This window comes from Halichoerus grypus, chromosome 2, assembly GCF_964656455.1.
Source record: "Halichoerus grypus chromosome 2, mHalGry1.hap1.1, whole genome shotgun sequence".
NCBI classification, from domain to species: domain Eukaryota; kingdom Metazoa; phylum Chordata; class Mammalia; order Carnivora; family Phocidae; genus Halichoerus; species Halichoerus grypus.
This window is the reverse complement of record NC_135713.1, coordinates 106,798,288-106,818,629: the sequence shown is the minus strand read 5'-3', so window position 1 is coordinate 106,818,629 and position 20,342 is coordinate 106,798,288. Positions and strand designations below refer to the sequence as shown.

The 20,342-nt window shown below is 43.6% G+C and overlaps 1 long non-coding RNA gene across 17 annotated transcripts in view; it reads left to right on the top strand.

Moving 5' to 3' along the window:
• Positions 1–19,527, top strand: part of LOC118541464 (uncharacterized) — a 109,933-nt gene extending 90,406 nt beyond the window's left edge. For 12 of the 17 annotated variants that reach the window (XR_013445801.1, XR_013445795.1, XR_013445794.1 and 9 more), the window contains 6 exons: positions 252–344; positions 3,428–3,522; positions 9,123–9,263; positions 10,384–10,509; positions 11,154–11,403; positions 12,153–19,527. This is a non-coding gene — a long non-coding RNA (uncharacterized LOC118541464). Of the gene's footprint in view, positions 1–251; positions 345–3,427; positions 3,523–3,969; positions 4,083–9,122; positions 9,264–10,383; positions 10,510–11,153; positions 11,404–12,152 lie in introns of all 17 variants that reach the window. The other 5 variants (XR_004920131.2, XR_004920132.2, XR_004920133.2 and 2 more) reach the window with 3 other exon arrangements.
• The last annotated feature ends 815 nt before the right edge of the window (positions 19,528–20,342 follow it).

The following is a 20,342-nucleotide window of genomic DNA, read 5'->3' as shown; positions in this document are numbered from 1 at the left end:
CTTCTAATTGACAGACTCAGCAGAGAAAGCTTCTCGATTCTAAAGTCATGGGTTAATATATAATTAAATTTATACTTGAGATGCCTGCACTTTTACTGTATGTGTGTTATATACTTCAATACAACATTTAAAAAGTACAAAGAGATGTTCCTGTGTATTTAGGTTGAATAACTGAAGATGTTTCAAAATACACCAGTTGTAGCTTTTGAACTAGAAAGTATAATTTTTTTTAAGCTTATTTATTTTTTTAGGAATCTCTACACCCGAAGTGGGGCTCGAACTCATGACCCCGAGATCAAGAGTTGCATGCTCTTCTACTGAGCCAGCCAGGTGCCCCTGAACTAGTAAGTATAATTAATCATTTATAGAACATACCTTCCTGGCTAAATCCTAGGCACTTTACACATGTTATTTAATAATAATAACTGCTAATATATATTAAGCATTTTACTCTGTGCGGATACTTACTTGCAAGAGGTGTACCAACATCTCATTTAATTTTTAAAAGAACTTACGAGGAAATGTTTATATAAGGCACATGTAAGTTAGTTACTTATATGAAGTCACACAGTGGGAAAATGGTCAGGGAAAAATGAGAACCTGGGCAGTGGGACTCCAAAAACTTGCATTTATGTACTCCTTCACAGTCACACTCAAAAATATACACGGCAGGTTCCACTGTACTTACTTCACAGATGAACATTCTAGCACTCATTTTTTTTTGAAGATTTTTTTATTGTTATGTTAATCCCCATACATTACATCATTAGTTTTAGATGTAGTGTTCCATGATTCATTGTTTGTGCATAACACCCAGTGCTCCATGCAGAACGTGCCCTCCTTAGGCTAACCCATCCTCCCACCCCCCTCCCCTCTAGAACCCTCAGTTTGTTTTTCAGAGTCCATCATCTCTCATAGTTCGTCTACCCCTCCGATTTCCCCCTCTTCATTCTTCCCCTCCTGCTATCTTCTTGTTCTTCTTTTTTTTTTTCCTTAACATATATTGCATTATTTGTTTCAGAGGTACAGATCTGAGATTCAACAGTCTTGCACAATTCACAGCGCTTACCAGAGCACATACCCTCCCCAGTGTCTATCACCCAGTCACCCCATCCCTCCCACCCCACCCCCCACTCCAGCAACCCTCAGTTTGTTTCCTGAGATTAAGAATTCCTCATATCAGTGAGGTCATATGATACATGTCTTTCTCTGTTTGACTTATTTCGCTCAGCATAATACCCTCCAGTTCCATCCACGTTGTTGCAAATGGCAAGATCTCATTCCTTTTGATGGCTGCATAATATTCCATTGTATATATATACCACATCTTCTTTATCCATTCATCTGTCGATGGACATCTTGGCTCTTTCCACAGTTTGGCTATTGTGGACATTGCTGCTATAAACATCGGACATTGCTGCTATAAACATCCCTTTCGGATCCCTACTTTTGTATCTTTGGGGTAAATACCCCGTAGTGCAATTGCTGGATCATATGGTAGCTCTATTTTCAACTTTTTGAGGAACCTCCATACTGTTTTCCAGAGTGGCTGCACCAGCTTGCATTCCCACCAACAGTGTAGGAGGGTTCCCCTTTCTCCGCATCCCCGCCAACATCTGTCATTTCCTGACTTGTTAATTTTAGCCATTCTGACTGGTGTAACACTCATTTTTTTTATTTTTTATTTTTTATTATGTTATGTTAGTCACCATACAGTACATCATTAGTTTTTGATATAGTGTTCCATGATTCATTGTTTGCGTATAACACCCAGTGCTCCGTGCAAGCATTCTAACACTCAGAGATGTTAAGTACTTTGACTGCGTCACGTATCTTGTACCTGGGACAGCCAGGGTTCATACCTGGTCCTGTCTCCAAAGACACTCTATCACAGACAATGTAATGCCTTTCCTGGGGAGGACATGTTCTTCAGACATAGCTTTCTTTTACATCATATCACAGTGTAGCCTAAGAGTGAGGATGGGCTGGCGACAGAGGGGCAGGGCAGAGAACCAAAGGAACAGCTCTTAGAACTTGAGAGGAGTTGCCATTGACCTCTATAATCCTGGCACTCCACAAATTGGAATTTTCCTCTTGAAGCGACCTTCTTTCGGCACAGTTGCCAATTAAATTTAGTTCACATCCATTGGGATATTATGCCATCAAGTTTCTCTAACTGGGCGATATATTTTCCTTTCTCCTCCTCCCTTCCTCGTTTGCCCCTGTACACCTATCCCCCTTAAGATAGAAAACAGAACCAGAAAGTAATAAAGGACTTTAAGAAGTGTATTCCTCAAGCTTAGAAACCCCATCCAGGCAGTCCCTGTTGTCTTGCTCAAAGAGGGACCCACCGGATGCCAAGCTGTGTTCCTTGATCCCAACCTGGAAGGTGAGGCCTCTTTGAGCTTCCTCTGTGACTTACCATTTGTAAATTAGTTCTAAGCCTTTGAGATTCCAACTATACCAATTTTAAAAATGCTAGTTTCAACAACAATTTATTTTGGGCCATTTCAGTTGGCTGCACTTTTCTTTATTAGTAACCAAAAATTATGATTGGAGTCACCTCCGCTACACATGGAAAAAAAGCTTCATTTCTCCCCACCCCGAGGACATTTACAATAATGACGCAGGAACTTGCAGTAGAGAGAGAGCATTGAAAATCAAAATACTGTTTTGGCATTTTTAGCATTTCGGAAGGCATGTACTACTTGTGGCTTAAGAAATTTTGAAGGAATTTTCTAAATGTTGGGTTCTTGAGACAAAGGGGAAGCAGATACTGGAACAATTTTACAAAATTGCCTATCTTTTGGAGGAGTTAACCGACTATAATAATTTGCTGGTAGGAGCATCTTCTCATTTCCATGTGGCTCAGTCTTCATAAATGTCTGTTACAGTAGTGCATATTACAAAGAAAGGCGATCCTTTCAGATCAGTGTCAACCTAAACAATAAAAGTAAAAAGTTAAAAAAAAAATTCCACAGTCCACATGTTTTGAATGTTTGTCTTTTTAAACAGTGGGTTGAGGGGTGTGTCATTTTTTTCTTTGTGCTCAATTTCCTTTTCAGCTGCTACATAGTGACATGGTTAGCACCTTCAGCCATCAAGAGGGTTGAAAAAGAAAATAATGTGTCCCTCTGGATTCTAGTTATGGGTCTGCACCCCAGCACCTGTTAGCTCAAAGTCAAATCTCCATGGATGCCAGGATTCCAAGCTTAAACCTCCACTCACAAGCAAAAGGGTTAGATAGGAGGTGGGGACAAGAAATTATTTTTAATTAAAGAAGTGGAATCTAACATAATACAAAAAAATAAAGAAGTGGAATCTAAAAGCAATGGTTATGAAAGGTTAGCTGAAAAATGCTAGCCTTTCCAATGCATTTGAATATTAGGATCTGTGATGTGAATCTCCCTTTTTGTAATTATTGCAGTGGGTGGAGCCATCATGCACCCAGGGCATGTCCTTCATCTGGTCACCAAACAAGAGAGGCTCAGGTGGACTCAGGGAAAGTGTCTGTTTATTAAGGTGGGTCTGTTTTTGAAAACCTGTGATGTGACTGAGTTTCCTGGGGCAGAACTCTTAGGCAGGGCTCTTTCTTAGGAAAAGAGGAATCTGCAGAGCATTGAGCAACGTCAAGTACACTCGCCAGTCAGTTGGGGCCTCCCTGGGCACATCTGCACTGATGGGATCAGCAGGACGCACAATGCCCTAGCCTAATGCTGGGTTTGTGAGTTTCCACATTAGCGCTAGGTTCAAATGCCTTCTTTGCCACTTACTTGCCCTGTGATTTAGGGAGAGTTACTTAGCAGCCCTAAGCCCCACTTTTGTCATCTGTAAAATGGGGATAATAATGGTCACTATCTTATAGGGTTGTGTAAGGGCCAATGTATGTAAAGCCTTTTAGCACAGCACCTGGCACATCCCGTGTGCTAATAAACGATTGAAATGTGTTTCTATCCTTTTATTACTTAGGCCCTTTTTTAACTCTGTGATTTGAATGTTATGATGACAGCTTTAAAAAACATTGCACACCACTTTCAGGCTTCATGAGTAGCCGGAAGCTCGAAGTTCTGCCCTGGGAAAGGGTACGTGCTGGGCTTTCCATTTACTTTTCCATAACTTGGCCTCTCACGCCTTCCAGGCTCCGAACTCCCATCTGTGGGACTCTGGAAAATGCAAAAGGGCGGGAGGGAGACAGCTACCTGCTGAGGAAGCCCAGTCCCACCCTGCCTGCATCCTCAGCCCTGTGCTGTCTGGCCCTTGGGCCTAGGACTGTGTGTAGACAAAGAGAGTAGCTGTCACTACACGTAGGAAGGCACCCAGCTGGGGCAGGCAGCATCAAGATCTGCCTCCAGAAGGACAGTGTCCAGTAGAGCTGATATGGGTTGGTTCACGGGGGGGTCTGGAAGGCCACACCCTTTAGATCAAGTAGGGGGAACTGGTGCCCAGAGTAAACACCAAAACCCAGCAAGGAGGCCCCTAGTCCATTCCTGGAGCTGATTCAGGGATTTAGGCACTTCTGCCTCCCTCCCACCCACCCACGGGCTCACAATGGGAACTCAAAAGAATAGGGCCTTCCTTCCTTCCTACTCGGACTGCAGGCCTGTTGGTCAGCAATGGCCTCAGGGAATTGTAAACCTTTAGGAGAAAGAAATCACAGGCCAGGCTGCAAACAGACAGTTGAGGGAAAAGCTATTCAATGTGAGGAGACCTGCAGAGCTCTGTACTTAGCTCCGGATGCAGCGTGGTGGCTGCCCTAAACACCAACCTTCTTCATGTCTTCTCCCTTTCGTAAAGCCTACTTCAAACCTTCTCCACTCTTAAAAATCAATAGGGAAAAGACCAACTACCTAGTAGAAAAATGGGCATGGGCATTATATTAGTCAGCGTTCTCCAGAGAAACAGAACAATAGGATATATATAGACACATAGATTTATTATGAGGAACTGGTTACACGATTATGGAGACGGAGAAGTCTCAAGATACGCTGTCTAAGCTGGAGACGCAGGAAATCCAGTGGTGGTAATTCAGCCCAAATCTGAAGGCCTAAGAACCAGGGGGGCTGATGGTGTAAATCTCAGTCCCCGGACAGAAGAAGATGACACACTTCAGCTCAAGCAGTGAGGCAAGAAAAACGGGCAAATTCCTCCTTCCTCTGCCTTTGTTCTGCTTAGGCTGTCACCGGATTAGGTGATGACCACCCATACTGGGGAGGACAATCTACATTACTGAGCCTAGCAATTCCAATGCTAATCACGTCTGGAAACACCCTCGCAGACAACACCCAGAAGTAATGCTTCCTCTGGGCCGGCCCCTGTGGCCACTCACCTTGATCAGTAAAATGAACCCTCATTTTCCCTAGTAGACACTCTTGTGTATGCATGAGAAATAGATTAAAGAAGGTATCCTTCATAGTGGGGTGGACTTAGTGAATATTTTTATTTTGGCCAATCTGATAGGTAAAAAAATGAAATCTTGTTTTACTTTGGATTTTTTTTAACTGTGAGGAAAAGAATAAGTTCCATCTTAACAGATTTTCTTGCCTTGCACTAACAGACAAATAGAAACCTCAGTGAGAACATCTTCAGCCCGTCCCCACAGCCAAGCCTATGCTCTTTCCTCTCCCACACTTATCCTTCCACCTTCTTTACCTTCCCCAGTCCCTGGATGTCATCCCCAGCTTCCCCTATGCCTCTCTTTGCTGAGCTCTCAGCCCCTTCTTCCCTCCTGAATTTTTAGCATTGATACTTAAATTCACCAGAGTCTCCCAGATCTAAAACCACCACCCAGCAGCTGCCCCAGACCCTCTTTTCCTTTTTCGTTAAACTTCTTGAAAGAGATGTCTACACTGCCTATTACCTGCTCCTCTCCCTGTGCTCGCCCTGCAACCAGCCTTCTGTCTCCACCACCCTCCTTGAACTTGCCCCTTCAAAATCACAAGTGACTTCCATGTTGCTAAAATCACTGGACACCTCTTCTTGAACATTCTCATCTGCTCCTTCAGCTAGCTTCAGTTACATGTCTCTATCTTTAGTCTAGATCCCTCAATAACTAACTAGCGAATTAAATAACTACCTTGCTGGTAGTGGTCATCTACTTTGGGTGTCCCACAGGCACCTCAGCCTCAGCCTGCAGAAACCTGTCTGACACCACTCTCTCTGCCCCCTCCCCCCCCATCAGGTACCCCATGCCCTCTCTCTCTCAGTGGATGGCTCTGTCATCCGTCCAGTTGGCCAAGCCGGAGACTTGGAAGTTGTCCTGTCACCTTGCCCCTCCCCTGCTCTCCTCTGGCCAACCTTCCAGTAACCCTTTGAATCTTCCCCTCAGCTGCTATCCTAGTGCAGGCCACCATTTTCTCTGGGTCATTAAAATAGCTTCTCCTCATTCGATTCTCCACACTCCCTGCTATAACCCTTTCAAGGGCTTCCCTCTACCCTCAGGATAAATTCCAGATTCCTTAACATGGTTATAAGACCCTTTGGGACCTGGTCTCATTCACCAACCCCTCTCTTGCATTCTAAGACCCAGCCCTACTGGACTTCACAGTTCTTTAATGCCCACTGTTCTTGCTCACTTCTGAGTCTTTGAATATGGCATTCCCTCTGCCTCTTCTTTTTCCTTCTTCTCTTCTCCAGGATAACTTCTACTCATCCTTCAGGTCTTGGCTTACAGCTCTCTTCCTCCAGGAACTCTGAATTTGATTGCTTCTTTAGTCCGATTCTCCCAATAAGATTGAAATTTAAGATGGAGCTTATGCCCCTTCTAGCACATCACTGTGCCCCCTCCCACAGTCCCTGGCACTAGTAAGCACCCAGTAACCATTACAGGAACTGATGAATGCACGATCTACCCCCACTTCCCAGTGCATTTTAACGAAGAAGCCTAAATGGAGTCTAGCTGCTTTTGTGGAATCATTAGGGGAGAGATAGCTTAGCCAGAGGTACCCTACAAAGTTAGAATTATAATTCTGACTAATTTGTTAAAACTGTCTGTCTGGTGATAGATTTTAGAATTTACAGAAATTTTGCAATACTACATCCCCTCATCTTCCTTTTTAAAACTGTGTGTGTGTGTAAATGCACATATGTGTATCAGAGAACAGCTCTGCCAAGTTGGTTTGTGTGGTCCAGTAGTTTGAACTTAAAATCTGTAAGAAGATTGTTTTTTAGCAAGTTTTCCAAAACTAATCTTGAGGCAAGAGAGTAGGAACTGTGTATTTAAAAATGTATTTTAGTGGCAGCTGTACGTAAGAACAGTTCATTTTGCTTAAATTTGAACACATAGATACCTGAAGTGCACCACTGAGATAAAACAGTGTATACCTTCTGAGGCTCAAAGCTGACCAGCGTCAGAATTAGGAGCGTCAATCGTCGTTTGGAACAGTGTTTGGAAGCTAGAAAACATGGCTATTTGTTCAGATTAATTCTGAGAAGGGGGGATGCAATCCAGGAGCATGTGAATCCAAGCAAAATTCAGACAGAATTTCTAGGAATGCAGTCAGAGCGAAAGCAAACCTTTTACCAACTAAAAGAATTTAAACACCATGTTGAATAAATGAAGCAGGAAAGAAATGGTGGAGGCCTAGCTTTTAAAAGAAGAGAACTAAAGTGGTTCAGTCTTAGCGGACCGCACGGAATTCCCACTAAGAGGAGAAGAAGGCAAGAAAACCTGAGCGCTCACACTGGGTTTCCAAAGCTGTCTTCTTTTCCTTAGGTCCAGAACTGTAAGGAGGTCCCTACAATCCACCCAAGCTCCCCACCTCCAATTGGGCCCATCCGGAGCCCCCTCTGCTGCAACCCCTCCCACCTTCTTCCCACACAGGAACCTGGGATTCTCTTCACTCCAGCTGCCGGCCTGAGTCTTTTCAGTTCTTGCCACTTAATAGCCGTAGGGTCTGTCTGTCCACAGCCATTAGCCAGGGACAAGCCCCCTGCTACTGCCTCGGCTCCTGCCTGGCCTGAGGACAGGAAGGAGCATCTGTGCTGTCGAGACTGAGTGCTGAGCTGTGGGATCTGGAGATGGACCGCTGGGTCACAGCCTGGTTCCAGCACTTTCTAGCTAACCAATGCTGGCCCAATTTTCCTGTGTGTCAATCTCCTCTTCCGTGAAAAGTGAGGGATAGTAGCGTCTGGCCCATAGGGCTGTGTGAGGATTAAATGAGCTGTGTATAAAGTTCATAGGCCAATACTTGGCCCGTAGTAAAACATGTTCCATAAACATTAGCTACCGTGATTCCTTATTTCCTTATTCCCTCGCTTCCTTTCTTGACTCATTTGAACCTATTTTCCTAGAGCAATCATCTTCAAATAAACTCTGATCCTTCAACTTACTGCTGAAAACACTTGGAGAAATTCCCCGTGGCTTTTAGGGAAATCCTAAATGCTCAAAGAGGCCTACAGGCCCTATGTCCCTCTCCAGCCCCATCCTGTACCCCATCCCCCTGTTCTCAGAGCTCCAGACACTCTGACCTTCTTTCAGTTCTTCAAACCCTCGGAGCTTCCTCTCACCTCAGGGCTTCTGCACAAGCTGCTTCCTCTGCCCGGAATGCCGACTCATCCTTCCCGTCTCCGCAGGAGCCTCCCCACTTCCTCAGGGAGACCTTGCGTGGCCTCCCTAACTAGGTCAGACCTCACTATGGCACGATGTAGTTCTCCTCCACGGTGCTTCTCAGGGTCCCACTGACACATTTTCATGTGGTAATTAGATTTTCCTCTCTCTCATCCCGAAGATGGAAGCTCTGTGAAGGCAGAGACCGTGTCTGTCTACTTTCTCCTCTACTCCAACCCTCAGAGCCTAGCACAGTTCCTGAAAGCAACATCATTGGTGCTCCATTACTATCTTTGAGATATGGAAGGGAGGGGGGGCAGGAGGAAAGGAAAAAGCATGCTCCAGTGTCCTTGCCTTTTTCTGGAGGCTACCCTGCCCCGAGGGTTTGTGGTGGTGGCGAGGAACCATCTCCTAAGCACAAGCCCGCATGCTCTTCCTTCCGCCCACTGCCTTTGATTCATTCCTGTGTTTCATTCTCAATGAAATTCCAGTGTTTGTTCTTAGGAAAAATGGTCCTCACATAGGCATTATAATGTGACCTTTGAATGCAATTTGTAGCCTATTTTTTCTCATACAGACATTTTGTGGCTCCAAGAAAGGACAAGGTCATAGGCGTGATCCAAACGGGATTCCTTGACCAGCCTGACAGCTTGCTCCCTGGTATTTCCGCCCCACATTGAAAAGGGAGCCACATCAGGAGCTCCAGCACAAGCAAAAGGTAACGGAAAGAAGAGGGGAGAGAAAGGTCTCCCAGGTTCACCATTTCCACCACCTAGGGAAAGCACTAGAGAATGAAAGTAAGCATAAGCAAAAGGACTCCATTCTCTGAACTAAAAGCAGAAGAGAGGGGGGCATTCCTCTCCTTGCATGTGGGTGAACATAGATGAACTCCAGAGGAATCAGAGAAGGAGGAATGTCCGAGTAGAAAGGGATGTTTGCCCTCAGTTCAGCCCCATTCTTACCTGCACGAACCAGCTGAGGGCCACAGAAGTGAAAGGCCTTGCCTGAGCTTCCGGAGGCCTGGACTCCGCAGGGGCACTAGAGAGGGAACTGAGGTTTTTAGTGGCTCTTGCTTTGAGTTCTTATCCATCCCTTAGGTACTTCACCCTGGTTAAATCCTTCCATAACTGTATGAAGTCGTTTCATCACCCCCATTTTACAGATAAAAACACTGAAGCACAGGAAGGCCTGGCACAAGGACGAAAGCTGTTCAGTGGAAACATTCTGAGGTTAACACTGCCAAGTATCCTTGGCCTTGACTCTGCACCTGAGCAGCCTTATCTGCAGGGGGACCACGTGCTCTGGTTCCCCTGGGTCAGTCCTGGTTTACACCTGTTGTCCCACTATCAGTAGTAACAGCACCTCCTTTTGCTCTCAAAAAGTGTCCCAGTTGGGATAATACTTTATTGGGTGATCACTCTAGTATCTACAAAATGTGGATATTTATATTACTTGCTCATGGAGTGGTTGCAAGGAATCAGCGGGATTTTGCACGGAAAATGCATGGAATCTGGCACATAACGCTAAATAGATGCTAGCTGTTATTACCATTATTTCTGTTACTATTAGGAAGGCATCTGAAGAGGGGACAGGAAGGGGGGAAGCCACGCTTTCCCGCTTGGCACGCCCATCAGGGTCTCTGCGAATGCCGCTCCCGGGAGTCATGCAGCGCCCACTGCACACTGACACTTGGGGGATGGCACCCCCCACTCTAGACTAGAGGCTATATGGAGGCACTGAGCATACCTCTTCCGCCTCTACGCCAGTCACGTTCACTGCCTGGGTCTCCTTGGGTCTGGAAGTTGAAACCGTATTTTTTTTTTTCTTTTACTCTAAAGTCTAGAGCCCAGATTCTGAGGAAGAGTCACAGGGAGAATCCTACAGAGGACCCCTTCCCCCAACCCCAGCCTGTGCTTAATTAAGTGAGTGGCTTAAGGGACTTGCCTCCTCTCGAAGATTAAGAGGTGGGTGTGAATATTTTCCTCTGGTCCCCTTAATGTTCTTGATTACAGTAATAAAAATGCTAAGCTCTATTGCTTCTCATTGGAGTAAAGGCGGCTGAAAACTCCTCATTCCCTGAAGAACCTAATTGTTGATTCTACTGCATCTAAACAGGTGTTCTTTAGATTGCTTTTTCTAATGCCTTTTCACTGGAAAGATCAATTTAAATGTTGCTTTGAGCTAATCAGTGATTGCTTCTGTATTCATCCAAATTTATATCTTTGCTTCTGTGTGCTAGATGAGACATTACTTTCAAAGTCTATAAACTTAAATAAGGTAGGTGATTTTTAATTTAGCTCTTTGTCCTCTTCTGTTTTCCATATTTTATGCAAAATATGCATATATTTCTTTTATTATTTAAAATCCTAGTTTAAACCTATACTTGAACTTCCTGAGTCATCTTTGGATGTCTTATAGCGCCAAGTGTGGTGTGTCCTACACAGTGGGTAGTCAATAAATATTTGCAGAAAAGATAAATTAATACCTTAACCTGGATTGCAAACAAATTGGATTTGTTGTCTCTAGGTGTTTGAGTTCAGGAATTCTTTAAATATTGTCTGAACTTCCTTATGTCTGCATCTGTGTTTATTCTGTTCTCTCTGCCTAGAATTCCCTCAGTTTCATCTCTTGGAAATCTCACGTTCGTGCAAGGTTCTCAGCAAATGCCGAATACTCCATGAAACCCGCTTGCAGTCTCCAGCCAGCTCTCACGGGCTCAGTCTTCGAACAAAGGAGCTGGAAAGGGTCACATCTGTGATTTTCCAAACCCCACAGTCCTCTGCACCTCTCTTATCTCAGCCCGTGGGTAGTTGTGCCCGGCCTTTATTCACCCACTGTGAGCACGTGAACTTCTTAAGGTGAGACAGAGGGTATGCTCTGCTGAACCACATGCGGAGACTGAATAAATAGTCATTGCTTCATGAGTTTTAGGTTTCTCGTTTTAAAGAGTGACATTTTAAAAGTAGAGTCTACCCAAATGGAGACATGATGAATGTAGTTCTTCAACCAAGTCCTCAGAACACGGAGCTTGAGAACTTAGAAGCCATCAATTGGCTCTCTCTCTCACATGCGAAGAACCTCTGGTTCCCAGCGTCCTCGGTCTTGGTTCAGGTCAGCTGGCTGGCAAAGACCAGAGTTCGGCCAGCAGATCTGTGGAGTGCTCTCCCAGACGTATCTGTGGGTACAACTTAACATGTGATAGTTCATCCTTGAGTGTAAAGTGCACTTCATGACTGGTTATGGTAACTATTCATAGTTCCCCACTCCCTCCCGTTTACTGCCTGTTTCTAAGCAGCAAAGTTGTGGTTCAGTGACTTCTGTCTGGATAATATGAAAACAGGGCACCCAGCCAATTTTGATGAGCTAACTATTTCCCTAAATTATCATGCCTAAGCAAAGGGCCCCAAACCTGCTGTTCAACACTTATCATCGGATCCGGGGGATGGGCTATGTTCAGGCATATCATCAAATAGCTGAAATTTTACATTTAAGATTGTCAAGCAGTGAAAATTGGCATCCTTAGAAATGACTGACAGTTCCCCTGCCTCATTTCTGCTACACTGAGTTAGGTAAAGGAAAAAAAAAATCACCTTCACTCTTTTTACAGATTTCTTGCTGAAGACCCATGTGACAGGACTATAAATTTTCACCAGAAATTGATGGGAGAACGGACACTTCAAAGTGCCTGAAAGACTTTGCAAAAGGTCCCAATTAACAGAATGCAGCTAACACCTCAGAAAATAAAATAGAATAAATGTTGCAGTGGGAATGAATCTTGCTCAGAGTCCTGTGTTGTTGGCTGATTGCCTGGCGAGAGTAGTGGCCAGGACTTGCCAGCTGGCTGATCCACACGCCTATAAAGGATGCGGTCAGCTTACACCTTGGCAAACTATGATTTTGATGGAAATCTTAGAGGTCGGCAGGCGTTCTCCCTAGTAAAGTACCTTAGATCAGGTCATTGCTTTTGTTTGAGTGAAGAAAATATCCTGATGGCCAGGATTAGTAGGACCAAGTCGGCACTCTGCTCCAAGGGAGAATCCATTACTGGATCAGAATAGATATATACGCTGAAAGAGACACAGGGTGTAATTGAAGGTGGCACATTCATCTACAAAATCCCCAAGTTAAACCAGTCATGCCACTGAAGCAAACCAACTGGCTCACCAGCAACCACACATCTTCCCCCAAGTTCCTCTCAACAACCAGTTTGTCAGACTCTCAACTCCAAAGCTACTGCTATCCTATCCTCTCATGTTTACTCATAGTCAACTGTGAGGAGTTGTGTTGCTTGTTTGTTCTGCATAGATCTGAAGACAGGGATCAGGTGTAAACATTCTAGTAGCCCCCATGACGGCTAGCTTAGCACTTGCCATATGGAGGCACTCAATGAATGACAGACGGCCAAAGGAGCTTCCATTGCCCAGAGTCCATACCCAACATTTAAAACTGTTTTCAAAACTTGACAAAACCAGGCGCCTGGGTGGCTCAGTTGGTTAAGTGACTGCCTTCGGCTCAGGTCATGATCCTGGAGTCCCTGGATCGAGTCCCGCATCGGGCTCCCTGCTCGGCAGGGAGCCTGCTTCTCCCTCTGACCCTCTCCCCTCTCATGTGCTCGCTCTCTCTCATTCTCTCTGTCTCAAATAAATAAATAAAAAAAAATCTTAAAAAAAAAAAAAAAAAAAAACTTGACAAAACCTCTATCAGTCTCCCAAATGGAATTATTTTTTGAAATGTATTAAAAACTGATTTTAACATTTATTTTTTAAAAACTAGCATACAAAAATAGCCAGAAAAAAATCCTGGGAACAAGTTTAAAAGCCAAATACGGACCGGGAAAAGCATTTGTAAGACTGAAGATGTACATAATAAAGGGTCTCCTTACTATATAAGAGTGAACAAAGAACGTGTTCTGGGAATTTACTAAATGAGAAATGACTATTCAACATATGAAAGCATTTTCAACCTTACTAGTAACCAAAGAATACAAATGGAACCAGATACCTCTTTTCATCTATCATATAAAGAAAAACCTGAGTTGTACTGGATGGGTTATTTGACACTTTCATACACTACCCATGCAAAATAAAACCACCTTTCTGGAGGGCGAATTGTCAATATATATTTAAAGGTTTAACTCTATGACCTGCAGAAATTCATCCCAGTTGAATGAGTAGATCTCAGATAAGTATGTAAAGATGTGTGTACAAGCAAACCAGAAGAGCCTAAATGTTGAACAACAGAAGATAAATGAGGTAAACTACAACCATACCATCATGTAGCCATTAAATTGGTAAAATTGGTATCTATTAGTTGGAATAGAAAGATATTTGTAACATATTAAGAAAAAAAGCAAGCCACAGAAAAGTATGATCAAGTTTTTGAAAAACATATTTATATATATATACACATCTGTTTATATTTACACACACACGCAAACACACAAACAGATAGGTTTACCTCTGCAAGATCGCTGTGATTTATGCCTTCCTCAGAGTTATTTTCATATGAAAAGATTGATTGAGCTTAGCTCTGTGATAATAAATATGAGGGTTTTGTTCAAACATACTTAAAGGTTTTATTTATTATTCATTTATTAATTTTCAAACCAATCATTTAAAATATTTAATATTAAAAATATTAAAGTATTAAATACTTAAACCGAATATTTAAAACCCAAAGATTCAGTTCGCCCAACAGAGGTTTGGACATACACAAGAGTCCACCAGAGGAAAACTTCTATAGATGCTTGCTGGATTAATGATGAATGTACTAATGATTTGTTTTTTTTCCTTGCCAGAGATCAGACTAGGTTAGGTTTGTAGAGTTAAGTATTTGTCAGTGTGAAATGTGCATATAAATACATATGCATGGAGGAATGGGAAGGTTGGATTAAATGAAACCTAAGAAGTCTTCCATGCTTTAGATTTGCTCCATGATAAGCATATGCAGACAACCCTCGACTTGTACTGGATTGGATATTGGAGGATTATTTCAAGTCTGAGGTTGATTGTACCATTTCAAATATGTGGAGGAGGGGAAATTATTGGGGAAGCGAAGGATCGTAACAAAGCAGGAGAGAAAAACTATAAAAGGGTAGGAGAAAAAAAGAATCTTTGTTGTAATGCCTTAGAAAATTAGCTGGTGGAGAATAGTTGAAAATTGCGAAAGTTGAATATAGTAAATCAAATTAGCATTAGTATTTGTGAGTCTGTGATTGTGAAAAGATGGGCTAAATGACTAGCTAACTGTCTTTTCGAGACCATTGGTAATAGAATCAATTATGGTTCATTATTAACTATATTAACAGAAAATTAGCCTTTACTAGCTCCTAAAGATATGAGGTTGTTATAATAGACTGTGGTCCCTTATCAGCATATGTAAAACTTGGAGGTTTATAAAGCAGCTCCCTTCCCAGAACTACACCAGATTAGATGATCAATTAATGGCTAAAACGTTACTGTATCTCTTTTTAATATTTCTTGTCAAAAACTTAAATATTCCTGATTCAACTTGTGTTTCTATTTGAGTAATATAATTTTGTCATAATTGGTTTCATTTCGATTGTCTTTACATTTTGGGTACTTATTATCTTTTCTCTCACCCGCTGGGAATGCCAAGTACAAATTTTTGCTATTTAGCAAGTCAGTAAGGAGCTTCCCACTGAGTTCCTTAATTATTGTTAATTGAATATTGTAAATGGTTTTTCAGGATCACCATCTTGGCAATCTATGTGACATTTTTCTCAGTTAGCAAGAGTTAAAGCACCAAGAATCCCTTTCTACCCCTTTCCATACAATCATCGTATCAAATAACCGGTTCCTATAAAAACTAGTCTCCTCTTTTCAAATGTCAAGTCATATACATGCTTCTGTGGCACTTAGAACATGGTCACCGCTCAACGAGTATTGAACAACAGCTGTCCTTTAAAATAGAATGATTCCCAAGTCCAGCCTGTGAAGGAACATCCCCTTTCCCTTTCCAGAGCTCCCACAGTGCATCTCACCCAGCCATGTCAGGCCTGGTACTCTAGGATAGAACTCGTCCATTATGCACCAGGGCCAAGCTTTCTAGTGCTTTTTGCTGCTCTATAATCAAAAGAAAGTTAAAAAAAAAAAAGTAAATAAAGAGCCTCAGAAGATCTGAGAATGTCAGAAATGCTATAGGCAAAAAACTGGAGAGTGGAAAAATCACTGAGCCAGCCGTCCTATATACTTCTTGCCTTACAATGAACAATGAAAAAGAAGTGAGAAATTTATGACATGCCTTTTGAACTTTCAAACCATGTCTCCATTTTGGGAGGAGGGAAGGGGGTAAGCCTTCAATGTACTGAAGTTATGTTGGAGGTTGGTTTTAGCTACATAAAATCTTGCCTTCTTAGTGATCTGTTCTCTTGCTTGGTCAATGAAATCTCAACCATCCTTAAGAGACCAGAACCAGAGGAAGCCTTGAGACCTAATCTGGAGTCTCCTTTCCCATCACAGTGGCCCAGAAATTACTAGAAAGAGAGAGACAGGGGCGCCTGGATGGCTCAGTCGTTAGGCGTCTGCCTTCGGCTCAGGTCATGATCCCAGGGTCCTGGGATCAAGTCCCACATCGGGCTCCCCGCTCAGCGGGAAGCCTGCTTCTCCCTCTCCCACTCCCCCTGCTTGTGTTCCCTCTCTCGCTGTCTCTCTCTCTGTCAAATAAATAAAAAATCTTAAAAAAAAAAAAAGAAAGAAAGAGAGAGACAGAGAGCGAGAGAGTGATTGTCTCTTTGGAGGGGTAGGCTTCCATAGGCTTGGCTAGTAACCTATTTGAATGTAAATGACATTTTCTGCCAGGACTTTTGCCTTGTATCTAGCCAATTGCTATTAAGCTTGGCAGGTTTCAGGTTTAGAGACAAATTCAAGGCCTACCTTTGGTAATTTTCCAAAGTTGAGTTTTATGTACTATGTGGTGAAAATTTTGTCCCTGGGTTTTTATTTTTCTATTCTTAGAAAAATAAGAATTTGCCTACATTTCTCAACTATTTGATCCTTATTTATTATATATAGATTTGTAAGCCACCTCAAATCTTTTATGATAGAAGATGAGTCAGAATGAATAAATGATTGAAGGAATAAAATAATAGAAATGTCCTGAAGCTCAAGTTTAAGAGCACATTTGCTAGTCCTGAAGAAGAGCTGGTTATCACTACTTTTTAATATAGACTGCAATCAGAGCTGGTTCCACCACAGCCGTTTCTAATGAGAAATGCCCCGAACACATCCTTTAACTTCCCACCGCTCATTTGCTCCTAGGAATTGGACCAGAGGCAGACACCTGACCATTGCATTGGCTGAAAATGGCCTATCATGTAACCTGGCACCAATAGGTGAATGGGGCCAGGCAGATTCAGTCCTCTAAGAAATTAAAGTGCAGCAAGAATATGCTCATTAGTAGCAGAGAGCTCAGACGGAAGGGTCTCAATTAGAGAGGGGCCTGAGAGCTCTAACGGCCTGCGCATGCGGGTTGAGGGAGCAGAAACTACAAGGAAGCTGTGAAGGTGGTCAGGGGAGAGAAGAGGCCGAATCGGGGGCCTATGGGACAGAGAGGGGAGAGCACCAGACCCCTGACCTGCTGTCCTTCCTGGTAGCTCAGCATCTGCTTGCCCTCCACGTGCATTCTCCTGGTAAGCCTCCTGTTTCTCCCAGGAAACCTGACAGAACCTTTGTTGTTTGCAGCCAAGAGTCTCAATATGTGTCAAAGCATTTTCTCTTCTTCCCGTTTTCACTCAGTTGTAAATATTTCACTTGATCCCTTTGGGCTTTTCTGTTTTTCCAGTAATATTAAAAATTGTCTCATAGAATGATGTTTGGGAGCAGAAGTTTAAAAGAAACCAACAGAAAGGGCTAACTATTCCCATTTCCTTGTCTCTAAATAAATACTGTATTAAAAATTCCTTAATATTTGGGGCGCCTGGGTGGCTCAGTCGTTAAGCGTCTGCCTTCGGCTCAGGTCATGATCCCAGGGTCCTGGGATCGAGCCCCGCATCGGGCTCCCTGCTCGGCGGGAAGCCTGCTTCTCCCTCTCCCACTCCCCCTGCCTGTGTTCTCTCTCTCTATCAAATAAACAAATAAAATCTTTAAAAAAAAAAAAAAATTCCTTAATATTTATGAAAGGAGATTCCCTACCTTCCGCCAATGGCTTGCTTGCTCTTCTTGCAAGTACTGGAACTCATTTGCTGTGAGGCCCCACCGTCTGATATTTGCATATGCTGGGGCTTTCTCCACTTTTTCAAGTTGCCTTGGATAGAATATCTGGCTTTTTGACTTGACTTCTGCCTGAGACATGGCCCCTGTCTCCACACACTGCTTCCTTCTTTAGGGCTTGGTTCCCCACACCAGAGGCCGATTTGTCGGGGTGGGATGGGTGGAGCATGTCAGCCTGTTTTCTATATGTGAAGCTGAACCTTTTTAAACGTTAAACATGGTCAAACTGACAGACTTTGCTATAGAGAGATCCACAACTTTCAGTCACTCCACCTCCTGCAAAGGGAAGACTGGCGATTAGCTTGATGGAAACGTAGACCCCATGGGGGTTCTACCATAATCGATTGTCTCTTAAGTCACCGTGTTAGCCACTGTCCTTCAGTTCTCAGAACCGAGCCACCTCAGGCTTTCAGAAATAAGCAGCCCTTAAACCCCTAATGCTTCGCGTTTTCATTACTTCTGTATTCTTTGGGCCTAGGATACCTGCCACAAAGAGTCCAAAATTTTAAATAATTCACATATTTGTCAATGTTTAGTCTCTTTTGGGGGTCATCTTAATGACGACATCGCAATCAAGTCAGTTGTGCAAAATCCAGTTTGCGCCTCAGCTGAAAATATCAGAAGGACTTTTCAATCTGACTTGGTGTGGATGCTGGATGTTCCAAGAGGTAGGATTCTGAGTCACAGTCTGATACGTGTTAACTACAGCTGAGTCCCAGTTCATGGTGGCCGGATTTGCCACATTATCTTTTATGGCAGGGTCCTCTTATTCCTAACCTTATGAGCTGTTCACACCTCCTCTATTGAGAAGCTTATTCGGTAAACCTCTTGCTTACTTTCTATGGGAGACCCCTAGCTGCTTAATGGTACTTACGCAGCAACGCCGCCCCTGCCCCGGCATTCATGCCACCCCGTGGCCCATAACGCTCTCATTCTACTCAGCTGGAATGTCCTCCTTTTCCTGTCCAGCTGTCGGAGCCCGGCTTAAGTCTCCCCTTCGTTCCAAGTTCTTCTCTGATTTTTCCAGTTCTGAACTCTCACAGCCTTAGCCATCCTTATCAATCTAACTCATTATTGTAAACTGCAGTGGATTGTTTCCTGCTATTTGTCAGATCAGACCTGCAGCCAGATCACAAGCTCAGAAATGGAACTGGGACTGTGGCCTTTACTATGACTTTATGCTCCACACCTCTTGCATGAGCACATTCATCCTGATACTAAAAAAAAAAAAGTTTTGGTTGATTTACTGCAACTGCATTTTCTTCGCACGTGGGAAAGCAATACAAAGCACAGTCACCGTAATTTCCTCTGTGGGAAAAACTAGAGGGGGCACAAATCCCCTTGCAGATTTGAATCCTTATGGAAAAGGACCCTTTATCCCCCCAGGAGCTGCCACTGCAGGAGGGCAGCCTGGAGAGAGAAGGCAGCTTTCCAGCTCTCCATCAACTTGCTTCATTAAGTTGTTGTAAGGGAATGCTCAGATGCTCTGACGTGGCCCATATTCAAGCACAAGTATGAAAACCTACCCGAAAATGAAGCCTAAATGATTCTTAAAACCGTTCTCCTGGGGGTGCCTGGGTGGCTCAGTGGGTTAAGCGTCTGCCTTTGGCTCAGGTCATGATCCCAGGGTCGCAGGATTGAGTCCACATCAGCCTCCCTGCTCAGCAGGGAGTCTGCTTCTCCCTCTGCCCCTCCTCCCTTCTCATACTCTCTCTCTCTCAAATAAATAAAATCTTAAAAAAAAAAAAAGAAAACCAAAACGACATTCTTCTGAGAGTGGACAGTGCAGCCTGGCCTCAGTAGAACCCGCCATTGTCAGTACCGCTCCCTTCCTTCCCAGCTCACAGGAGGTCAGAGCGGTTGCAACTGAAAAGCGGTCTCCACACTGGGTGTTGTGTGTAAGTGATGAACCACGGAATTCTACTCCTGAAACCAATATTGCACTGTATGTTAGTGAATTAGAATTTAAATAAAAAGTTGAAAAAGAAGAAAAGTGGTTTCCAAATATTTGAGTTGAAATGTTACTAGAAGAATTCCTTTTTCTCAATTTTTCCACATGCATTGAATATCAAAGATGCAAATTTATTTTTATCGTGCAGTTCACTGGCTCCATGCTTTTTGACAGTTAAGGTGATTGTGGCATTTGCTCACAGCCAGTGGGTTTAAGCTTGTAAGGCAAGCCCTATAAAGCCAGGCTAATTTCCCCTAAGCCCCAGGACTGGAAATTAGGTTGCTGCCACTAGGGTTTTCACATGACTCAACCCTTCTCCAAGCTCTCTCTGCTGAGGCACAGCATTTAGCACACCATCCAGCCAATGCCTTCAAATGAGATCATAATTGGGAACAGGCTTTGTCAGTGTCCCCTTCGCTGTGGGAGCTTAGGTCTGACAGCAGTGACCAGAGAAGAGCACAGGCAGTTGTCACCGGGCCAGCCCACAGGACTCTAGGACACGAGACATTCCAAGGCCTTCGCTTCTCACTGTGGTAAAGGGAGGCAGTACCTTTATTACATACAGGGGCCCTCGAGGAGCGAAAGGCCTGGGCAAGTCACCGAAGCCAGCTGCAGG